This window comes from Rhinichthys klamathensis, unplaced genomic scaffold, assembly GCF_029890125.1.
Source record: "Rhinichthys klamathensis goyatoka isolate OS25496 unplaced genomic scaffold, OSU_Roscu_1.1 h1tg000819l_1, whole genome shotgun sequence".
Taxonomy (NCBI): Eukaryota; Metazoa; Chordata; class Actinopteri; order Cypriniformes; family Leuciscidae; genus Rhinichthys; species Rhinichthys klamathensis.
This window is the reverse complement of record NW_026607205.1, coordinates 348154-359169: the sequence shown is the minus strand read 5'-3', so window position 1 is coordinate 359169 and position 11016 is coordinate 348154. Positions and strand designations below refer to the sequence as shown.

Below are 11016 nucleotides of genomic sequence, written 5' to 3'. Positions count from 1 at the left end.
TGTATTCATCCTTTATTTTCCCAGGAAGGTCCCATTAAGATTCAAATAAATCTCTTCTGCTGGATGGCCGTACTAAAATTGTACACAATTTCACATAAACATAACAAATTCTAACAAAAAGCACAAAAAAAAAAGAAAAGAAAAGAAAAAAGGATCAGATTGAGATTGAAATATCAGAGTTCAAGAAGTTCAACTACGTGAAAACTAAATAACTATAACTATAAGTAACTATATTTTGGTCAGCCTCAAATCAATATATTTTTTAACAATAGCTAAAGTGACATCAAACAGTTTATCGATCATTTATAGGCTACTGAAAATATGCTTAATTTTCATCCATTCCTAGGGTTGAGGGATTAATATTCATGGAAAATAAAATTTCTTATTTTTCTTTTGGATTTGGGGTGAATTATGTTATACCTTCACGTGCTATCAGAATGATCGCAAACAATTTTCATGTAAAATTGGACATGATCGAAGCCCTCTCAAGTCATATTTACTTCTAAAAACTGAAGTAAACGGGAGACATACATTTTCTCTTTGTAGATCGATACGGAGAGGAACAAGGAACGAGGAACAAGGAACAAGGATAAGCTCAAGGGTGCTTCTCATTTCTTATTTGTGCATCCTCGCTTCCTTTCCTCGTGTCTCAGCTCCACCCCCTGCAGGACGCGAGGAAGGCTGCAAGGAAAGAAAATGAGGACGGAGGAATTGAATGAAAGCTTTTTTATACATTGGAATACTTGATCACTCGAGCGTCACTTCACTGCGTCATCAGCAGTGCTCAAAGGATCTGCCCTTATGTTGTTAAAGTTTGTTTATTTAAGAAATTCATAATAATAATAAAGCAAGATACCTTGTTGAAATATGTGAGATGTGTGGTTTATATAAACTGCATAGGTCAAGTATAAATTCAAATGATTGTGACAGATGTGAAGGGGGAGGAGAATTGATACATGCGTCATGTTTAGTCGATAAAACTCTTCCGCAAAGGGTACACCTGTGTATCCTCGCTCATAGCTCCTCTGGAAGCTCCTCACTCCTCGCTCCTCACTCCTCGCTCCTCACTCCTCGATCCTCACTCCTCGATCCTCACTCCTCGATCCTCACTCCTCGATCCTCACTCCTCGATCCTCACTCCTCGATCCTCACTCCTCGATCCTCACTCCTCACTCCTCGATCCTCACTCCTCGATCCTCACTCCTCGATCCTCACTCCTCGATCCTCACTCCTCGATCCTCACTCCTCACTCCTCTAACCTCACTCCTCGATCCTCACTCCTCACTCCTCGATCCTCACTCCTCGATCCTCACTCCTCACTCCTCGATCCTCACTCCTCGATCCTCACTCCTCGATCCTCACTCCTCGATCCTCACTCCTCGATCCTCACTCCTCACTCCTCTAACCTCACTCCTCGATCCTCACTCCTCACTCCTCGATCCTCGCCTCCTCGCGGTGCAATTAGAGAATTGAGATGTCCTTCAAGATGGCTGAGCTCGATCGGTTTCCGGGTCATAGGATGGAGGACGGAGGAGCGAGGAGACGAGGAGGGATATTGAGAAGCACCCCAAGTCAACGGTTCTTATGAGGTGATGGTGACAGCAGGTGATTAATATTCAGCTGATTGCGATCTGTGTGTAGACTGGGGATTTCCTGGAGGTGAGCAGGAGGGATTGTGGGAAATGTAGTGTTGGATGGTGACCCTGACAATTATATTTTAGATGCCTTTTACATTTGTGATGATTTAAAAAAAAAAAATGTGATGGTGTCTCTCACATGAGGATCATATTTGGGGATAAGTGGCATCTAAAAGACTGAAAAGCCCTGAGATAGCATGATAAATGTTTATGTGGTTCAATGGTTGTAAATGATTGGTTATTTTATTATGCTATTATAGATTATTAGATTAATAGATTACAGCAGTGGAGCCATCAAATCAATCATATGTCACGACCAAACGTTAGCGATTGGTTATGGCAGATAGAGTGACTCTGGGCAGATCCAATAGTTTTAGACTTCAATAGAATACCCGCCTACAAGGAAGTTAACGCTTGTCAATGGAGCGGTGCCAGACTCTCTGTACAAATGAAATGTACGAGAGTCTGGTAGAACCAGGCTAGGACTACCCCTCCCCCCTCCCAGCATTTTCTGGTTGTTGGGTTTGTCTGATTTGATCTGTCCTCGATATCAGTTTATCTGCTCTTATCTTCTCTGGTATTTGAGAGACTCGTCTTCTGTGATCTGTCTCTAGCATTTTAAGCACTTTCTCTATTGATACTGCATTCTGACGAACTGTACATGAAGCGAACACCCTTACAAATTAAACATCTATTCTTCTCAACTGCAAGGTGAGTCATATGAACATTTTTACTTTTTTACTCTTTGTGATAAAATAGTAAAGATTGTTTTCATGAGGTCTTAGAGATGAAATCAAAACTGTCTAGCTTGAACTCGTATTGGCGTTTTGACAAAAATATTCCAAACAGTGATTTGATCTGTCGTTTCTATTTCTGTTTCTGTAACCCGCAAGCTATAATGCAGATAATTTCCTCAACGTTTGCTGGCAAAGCTTCATAAATAATTGAACAGTAAAAACTGCTTAAAATTTGGATTTAATTAAATGAGTAACTGTAGGCTACCATAATGCACTTATGTCCACTTAAACTAAAAGGTCTGATGGCAATTGCCGGCTCTGAATGCATTGTCCCATTTAAAACTTTAACGGTCAATTAAAAAATATCGGTACTGTAAACTGTGCCGTTTCGTTTTCCACTAGATCAATATGCTCTATTAATTCATTTAGTCGAATTTAACGCACCCTTGTGTGGTTGAGAAATGCTGAATTTCTTAATTCATTTCTAACAGAGCTTGTTGCGAGAAGCGTCGCGTCATTTAAAGGGGAGGTCCACGCGTCAATAAATAACATTCAACACAATAACTGGATTCAGCATCGGAGGAACTTCATTCAGCTCAACAGAAGCAGAGAGCAGATCTGTGCTGGAGATTCCCTCTTTTCAGATTATCATAAAGTGAATATAAAACTTTGTCTTTAATTATTTAGTAAAGGGATGCTTATTAATTAATATATTTATATATGGACATGTTTTTTGTATTATAGTGAAACTGAAATGTACTATAGACCTGTAGCACAGCACAACGACATTAATTACATTTTTAACTTTTTAAACAGATTATACAAAGCTATAGTGTAATCGCACTGGAGAACATATGGAGCATCACAAACTGCAGGATTATTAAACATATGCGCAAGAGAGAAAGAGAAAAATGGTGGACAAAAAGTTATCTAATGAGCCGAAAAAGACGCCGAGACTAGTCAGAAAAAACAGCATTAATAGTGGCAAACCAAACTGTGAGTATATTTATGATTTTTATGATTTATTTTATGCTGTTTTTACTTTCACTGGAGTCAAATCGATTCTAAACTGTCTTTTCATTCACTATACATAAACTTTACAGGAAAAGCTGTCGTTAATGAATATCTACATTGGAACAAAAGAGTAACACAATACTATAATTCTAGTAACTATTAACAAGAAACTCTGAGTTGTCACACACATCACGGTTCAAAACTTACCACACATGCCATCATGACAAACTTAGTGTATATTTAATATGGTCGTGTTATAATCAACTCCACCTATGGGGCATGTTGTCATTTCACTTCCATTCTTTCTGTGTAAATCAAGAAAAAGGCATACACTGTAGTAATAAAACAAAACCACATAATTGTACTAGACATGTGAAATTAATGTGGGGACAAATAACTGAACCCTCAGTAGATTTACACTGTAAGGGGATTTACAGTCAAAGACCCAGAACCAGATATGATGAATGAAGACCCAGAATTATAATAAATTGAAGAAAAGTTTTACTGAAGATAGTTTGTACATGTACTGCACATTTTGTCGAATCTGTAAGGACCGGTATATGTACAATTATTTCCACAACTGCATGTATTTGGCAGATGCTTTCAAATAAAGTGACACTGATTCATGAATTATTCTTTCATCAGTAGCAGTTGAGACCATCACACGCTCTGCTGTTTGAGCTACACACGAAGGCTATAATCAGATTTTTCTGTTTTTCATTCCCAGTTTCTGACATTGCAGAGTTTCAGAAGAGTCTCAAACAAGGTGAGAGATTTACACATACAGAAACGTCTAAGGGTTACCATGTTCCCCTGGCTCCTTTTAGAGGGAACTCAACGCTGTGTTAGTTACTATCCCTATGTGGAACCCAGTGTGTGTGTGTGTGTGTGTGTGGACAGAAGAGAGGTGGTGAGTTCAGGTCGAGCTAGCTCACGCCATGAGGACACGCAACAAGAACGAGTGCAATTGACAATGAAAGCCGAGGAGATTTACACTGTGAGATGATGAGTTGATTTAATATACTCTCGTTCATAGAGATCTTTAGATTGATACTGAGGCTTTTTAGGTTGTGTGCAATCTGCAATCTCTGACCCAGTTTGTTTGCTGGCTGCAATGATGCAAATACGCTGTTTCCTAACAACTGACACCCCGGGGTGTCGAAACACTAGTGTGTGAACTGGCAGTGGGCGAGATCACACACACACACACACACACACAACACCCCCCCCCCCCCCCCCCCCCCCTATTATGCATACCAAACATATTATGGTATTTTTATGCTTTAGTACAGTACAAGCTTACATACATCAACTTTAAGGCCCAACTTTTTTGAGTGGACATAAACCACATTCAACCTCCCCTGTCTAGTTCTACACTCATAAGCATATCTGTCAGGTGACGATATTATCGCCACAAGTTCGCTAAGGAAGTGTGCTATACTGCACTAGCACATCCTATCCTGGAGGGCAACAGTGGGTGTAGTCCACTTAGGGCTGGACAATAATTCAATGTAAATATATTGCGATATAATTTTTTTCAATAACAGTGATATGTGTAGTCCACTTCATTCAATCCATCTGCCCATTCCTTAGAAAGTGTGCAAATATAGTGATTATATTTACACAAGTGTAACGGAGGCCAGCTAGTAGTTGCTGTGCGAGTAAACTTCACTCCTCTGATCTCAATAGGCGCTCTAGCGACAGATGCTAGGGGCTGCCGTCTTTAGCCTCCTTGTTAGGACGCCTGACTCTCATGCCGGAGACCCGGGTTCGAGTGGGTATACATTCGAGTGGGACCCGGGTGGAGGGGTTACACAAACACCAGATGGAAGTGATATGAAAACATCACACTGTAAAAAGTAATTGTTGATTCTACTTAAGAAAAACTAGTGAATTTAACTTACTTTGAAAACTCAGTTGATTTAACTTGATTACACTGTGTACTGTGAACTTTTAGGTGAAACTAAACAAATCTAGTACATTGTACTTAAGATTGGTAAGTGTATTGTACTAAAGGCATGTTCACACTGTTGCAAATATCTGGAGCACAGAATTTGCATATAATAATAATAATAATAATGAAATTAATAACATTTTTAGTAAATACCATACAATTAGAAACGGTTTGATGATAGCTATAGCTATATATATATATACATACGCGCACACACACGTGCGTGTGTATTTATTTATTAATAAGCCATCGGCTGCTACTGCTTCACAGTACTTATTTGTATTACAGAGCTTTATATATTTACTGGTCGTTGGTTATGAAGTTTCAGCATGAGACGAAACAACTCGGGGTTTTTTTCATCTCGCGCATGCGCATTTGCCCAATTGGACGGTTGAACTTGAAGAAGACGACATCGACGAAGAACTTCATCTCGTGTTCGGGATCGGGATGCGGCAGCAAAACTAGGTATGCTAGCCTCTTGAACAACTATTTATCAACTTTAATGTTATTGTATTGCTTAAAAACAGAATTTATTTAGCTCATTGTGCAGTAAGAGGAAAAGGCACACTGAAGTTACGTTAGTTTTATGTCGAATGAGACCAGTTGAGACAAGTGGCTTACTAGCTAACGTTAGGTTGCAAAAATCGATTTTTACTGAACACTGTTTTATGTACAGTTTGTAAGCTGTGTTAATCGTTTATAAGTTCGGGGATTATCATTAATAATATGTAAATCCTGGCTGTGCGGCCTAACGTTACTTTCATTCTGTCTAGAAAGTTCGATGCTCACGTGTCGTTCACATGGAAATTAACAACACGATGCATTAATTAAAATAGTGTAACTAACAAGCAGGTATTAGCTTATTTTGTCTTTTTATTTTGTGACAGATTCACTCAACGTTTCACCAATAACTTCAAGACTTAATGTGGAGACATTGGCTGCAGCAGATTAAAATGACGTAAGCTCATCGCAATTATGTTTCGATAGCAAAACAAATGTTGCTTTTGCTGTTGTTTTTTTGCTCTGTGTTGTGCTAGTGTCGAGCGCTATTCAATATACATTTTTATAACTTTGCAGAAATCCAACATCAATGCGGAACAAACAGCCGTTCTTCATGGCCTACCACTCCTTCTCGGAGAGGACCCCACCGATTTTTACAAGACATGTTTTGTAAGTATTTTTTTCTCTGATGTGGTTCTTATTTAACAGGCAAACTGTTCTTCAAACAGTTGATATCTGGCAAGAAGAGTTATGAAGGCAAGAAAAACAGTCAGGACATTGAAACAAAGTAAGGGTTAGAGAAAAGAAAGTGAAAGATACGTTTTATTTATTTGTTTGTTTCACATTTTAATGAGTATGTGCTCTTAAAGGGATAGTTCACCCAAAAATAAAAATTCTGTAATTTACTCACCCTTATGTTGTTCCAAACCTGTATGAGTTTCTTTCTTCTGTTGAACACAAAATAATATGTTTCGAAGAATGTCGGTAATGAAACAGTTTAGTTTACCCATTGACTTCCATAGTATTTTTTCTAACTATGGAAGTCAATGGCTACTCTCAACTGTCTGGTTAACAACATTCATCAAAATATCTTCTTTTCAGTTCAACAGATGAAAAAAAACTCATGCAGGTTTAGAACAACTTGAGGGTGAGTAAATTATGACAAGATTTTCATTTTTAGGTGAACTATCCCTTTAAAGCAACACTTCACCGTTTTTCCATATTAAACTGTTATTCCCTTTACTAAGACGAGTTGATACATTCCTCTCTCGTCTCAGTGCATGCACTCAATCGCTCTGGCGCGTGCAGACACTTTGTTAGCACTTAGCTTAGCCCAGTTCATTCATTAGGATTCAAACAGAGATGAAGTTAGAAGCGACCAAAAACCTCCACGTTTTCCCTATTTAAATACAGTTAGACGAGTAGTTACACGACCAAGTATGATGACACAAAATAAAACGTGGTTCTTTTCTAAGCGGGTAAAATGGATAACTAATGTATGGCGGAATAGCACTTGAGAGCACTTCAACTCAGCGCAGTAATATCATTTTTCAGGAGTGATGATATTACTGCACAGAGTCCAAGTACTATTCCGCCATACATTATAGTTATCCATTTTACCCGCTTAGAAAAGCGCCACGTTTTATTTTGTGTCACCTTACTTGGTCGTGTAACTGTATTTAAATAGGGAAAACGTGGAGGTGTTTGGTCGCTTCTAACTTCATCTCTGTTTGGATCCTAATGAATGAACTGGGCTAAGCTAAATGCTAACAAAGTGTCTCCGCGCGTCAGAGCGATTGAATGCACGCACTGAGATGAGAGAGGTATGTATCAACTCGTCTTAGTAAAGGAAATAACATAGTTTAATATGAAAAAACGGTGGGAGTGTTCCTTTAAAATATGTTTTGTGGCTTTCTTTGACCTCATTTTTGTTATATGCTATTCCCATTTTTAGGACTGATGACAATGAAGATATGTCCAACATTGAAATAGGTATTCTGACAGTGATTCCCGAGTCGTCTGCAACCGCTGCCGTACCCTACTCCCTGCATCTTGATGCGTCAACAACAGCAATCGTTCTGGAAGGTACAGTGGTTGTGGATGATCTTGAAAATCTTCCACAAGCAATGTGTTTGCTCTTTGGACTAATTTATGCTCGAAACCTGCAGCACTGAAGAGCACATTCGACTTCATACAGAGAGTGATTTTGTCCCTTGGCCACAAGTCACTCAAACCTAAAATCCAATCACTGAAAAATCGCCTGATGCAGTAATAGATCATGGCCATGATGCTTTGAGTGAATAGAGCTGTCTTTAAAGGAACACTCCACCTTTTTTTATCATATTAAACTATGTTATTCCCTTAACTAAGACGAGTTGATACATACCTCTCTCGTCTCAGTGTGTGCACTCAATCGCTCTGGCGCGCTAGACACTTTGTTAGCACTTAGCTTAGCCCAGTTAATTCATTAGGATCCAAACAGAAAAGCGACCAAACACCTCCACGTTTTCCCTATTTAAATACAGTTACACGAGTAGTGTAACTCGACCAAGTATGGTGACACAAAATAAAACGTGGCGCTTTTCTAAGCGTGTAAAATGGATAACTATAATGTATGGCGGAATAGCACTTGAGAGCACTTCGACTTGGCGCAGTAATATCATCACTCCTGATGATGAGAGGATTTTTTAGGAGTGATGATATTACTGCACCGAGTCGAAGTGCTCTCAAGTGCTATTCAGCCATACATTATAGTTATCCATTTTACACTGGTGTAATCATCTTACACCATTCTCGGTCGTGTAACTACTCGTGTAACTGTATTTAAATAGGGAAAACGTGGAGGTGTTTGGTCGCTTCTCTGTTTGAGTCCTAATGAATGAACTGGGCTAAGCTAAGTGCTATCAAAGTGTCGCGACGCGCCAGAGCGATTGAGTGCACGCACTGAGACGAGAGAGGTAGGCCTATGTATCAACTCGTCTTAGTAAAGGGAATAACATAGTTTAATATGAAAAAACGGTGAAGTGTTCCTTTAAGAGAACTCTAAAGAAAATTGTTCAGTGTTGTTTTACAGATACGTCAGTGTTTTCCAATTGTTGAAAATGAAAAAATATAAAAATATCCATATTTAACAGGATGTTTTGAATTTCAAGTTTACTTGTTTGGTTTTAGAATAGAGTTTTATAAGAAGAGAATTTTAAAGAGAACTGTAGTAGGAAAGGCATTCTGTACCAAACTCTGTGACTTAAACGCTCTGCTTTCAACCACTGTTGAAACATTTTAAAGATGTTAAAAACAAAGAAACATTGATGTCTTTATTGTCTTTAGTTTGTTTGTTTTTTCTTGAGTGCATTGTGCTTTATTTCTAAAATGTTGTTGGCGGGCCAGTAATGTTTTAACATTATTATTGTTGAACAAATAAACATTCTAGTGTTTTGCCAAATGTGTTGTCTGTCTTTGTATTTTCAACTTAGAATTTTGAGTACAACTTGCTTGAGAAATTTAAGGCAATCAGTTTCCACACATTCCTCTAGTAAAATGAACAAGCAGACATGTTAAATTAACTGTTTTGTTTAAGTTCTGCTTACAAATCTCAACTTAAATCTGTAAGTTGCCTAAACTTGAGTTTATTAAGTTACCTGTACTCAAGTTTTATGGTAACCTCTACAAATACACAAGTTAACTCTACAAAGAAGTAGACAGTAGTATCAAGTCAAAACTTATGACCTAATTTGCTTGAAAAATTTGAGGCAATCAGTTTCCACAGCTTTTCTTAGTAAAGTCAACTTATTACTTTTTACAGGCATCCCTTCAGAAACGAGCTGTGAGAGCAGAGCTTCCTCAACGCATCTGTCAAATGCACTTGCTCTACTTCCATTGGCAAGGCGAGAGCCTCCAAAGAGGACGCAATGCCAGGAGAGAGATATTCACAAGCAACAATACTCACACAGCCTTTCCACATGCGAATATTTGACTGTGTAGGAGACAAATATCTCGGCTCCATTATCTCGACTCCTCAATGTGGAGATCTAAGACTTCTGTGTGGCAGCAGAAGAGTTGGATTATTAAAAGCATCCGCCTCAACTTTCTCTGCACATCTAATTACCAAGAACTACACACACCACATGATATCATCTTAGGGTGTAACCGGCCTCAGAGCCACAGACTTCCTGAGCCGACACGAGAGCATTGATGCTTAATTAATATCGATATTTAATTGGAAGAATTCGCAGAGAAAGCTTCCAGATCTAAAAAAGGGACTTGAGTGCAACGGAGCTAACAGGAGAAGACCAAATAAAAGAATAATCTCATCGAACTCTTCCTCATGCTCTGCACAATCTCCACTATTGATACCCAAACCGTGAGGGGCAGACGCTCGACTCTCATCTCTCAAGACAGCGAGCGACACACAGCGAATGAATCACAATAAAACGCTTTCAGCAGATTTCCCTCTGTGCAAATACTTGCATCTCATCCCTCGAGAGAGAATCCAGCAAGCTCTTATCTTTATAAGACTGGTGCGATTACACACACGCTTCAGACACTGGTTTCCATGGATGATCCCCATAGCATGAGCAGCTGACGCAGTGTTGAGTTCCCTCGAGAGGCGACCAAATAGAGTTATAACTGAAGAAGTGATGCACAAATCTGTTATATTCATCTTTGTTTGTGTTATACTTCTGAAAATGTGTTTCTCTTTTCTCTTAGAAAGCAGCAGTTCTAATAATCTAAGCAGCTAAATATTCTTCATCATCTGCAGTCGTTGATTAAACAATGTATATTTAATATTTTTGCATTATTATTTATTATGATACAGATTCATGTAATATCAAAAATATCAAGCATTTGGTTACAGAATATACTATATAAATGTAAAATCCATTTATAAACATTCATCATAGATTCTATCAGAATATAAGATGATTGTGTATAAATGGAAATTATATTCATATGGATATTATATTTATAAGTACATTTCATACAGTACATGTTTTTAATTAATCTGATCTGACATTTACAGTAATCATTGATGTATTTGTTTTTGCTCAATGCTACATCTGTCCATCATAAAAGTGCATTATTTCACTTTTATGATGGATAGATGCACTTTTATGATTTTTATCTGACATTGCCTATAACTGAAAATGCGATGTTAACAATTGTAATTCATGCA

General features: G+C 38.3%; 1 long non-coding RNA gene across 1 annotated transcript; it reads left to right on the top strand.

Annotated features, from left to right (window-relative positions):
- The first annotated feature begins 3302 nt into the window (after positions 1-3302).
- On the top strand, positions 3303-10700 carry LOC130078124 (uncharacterized). The gene is made up of 3 exons (XR_008805889.1): positions 3303-3370; positions 4116-4154; positions 10551-10700. It is a non-coding gene; the product is annotated as an uncharacterized LOC130078124 (long non-coding RNA).
- Positions 10701-11016: the final 316 nt, after the last annotated feature.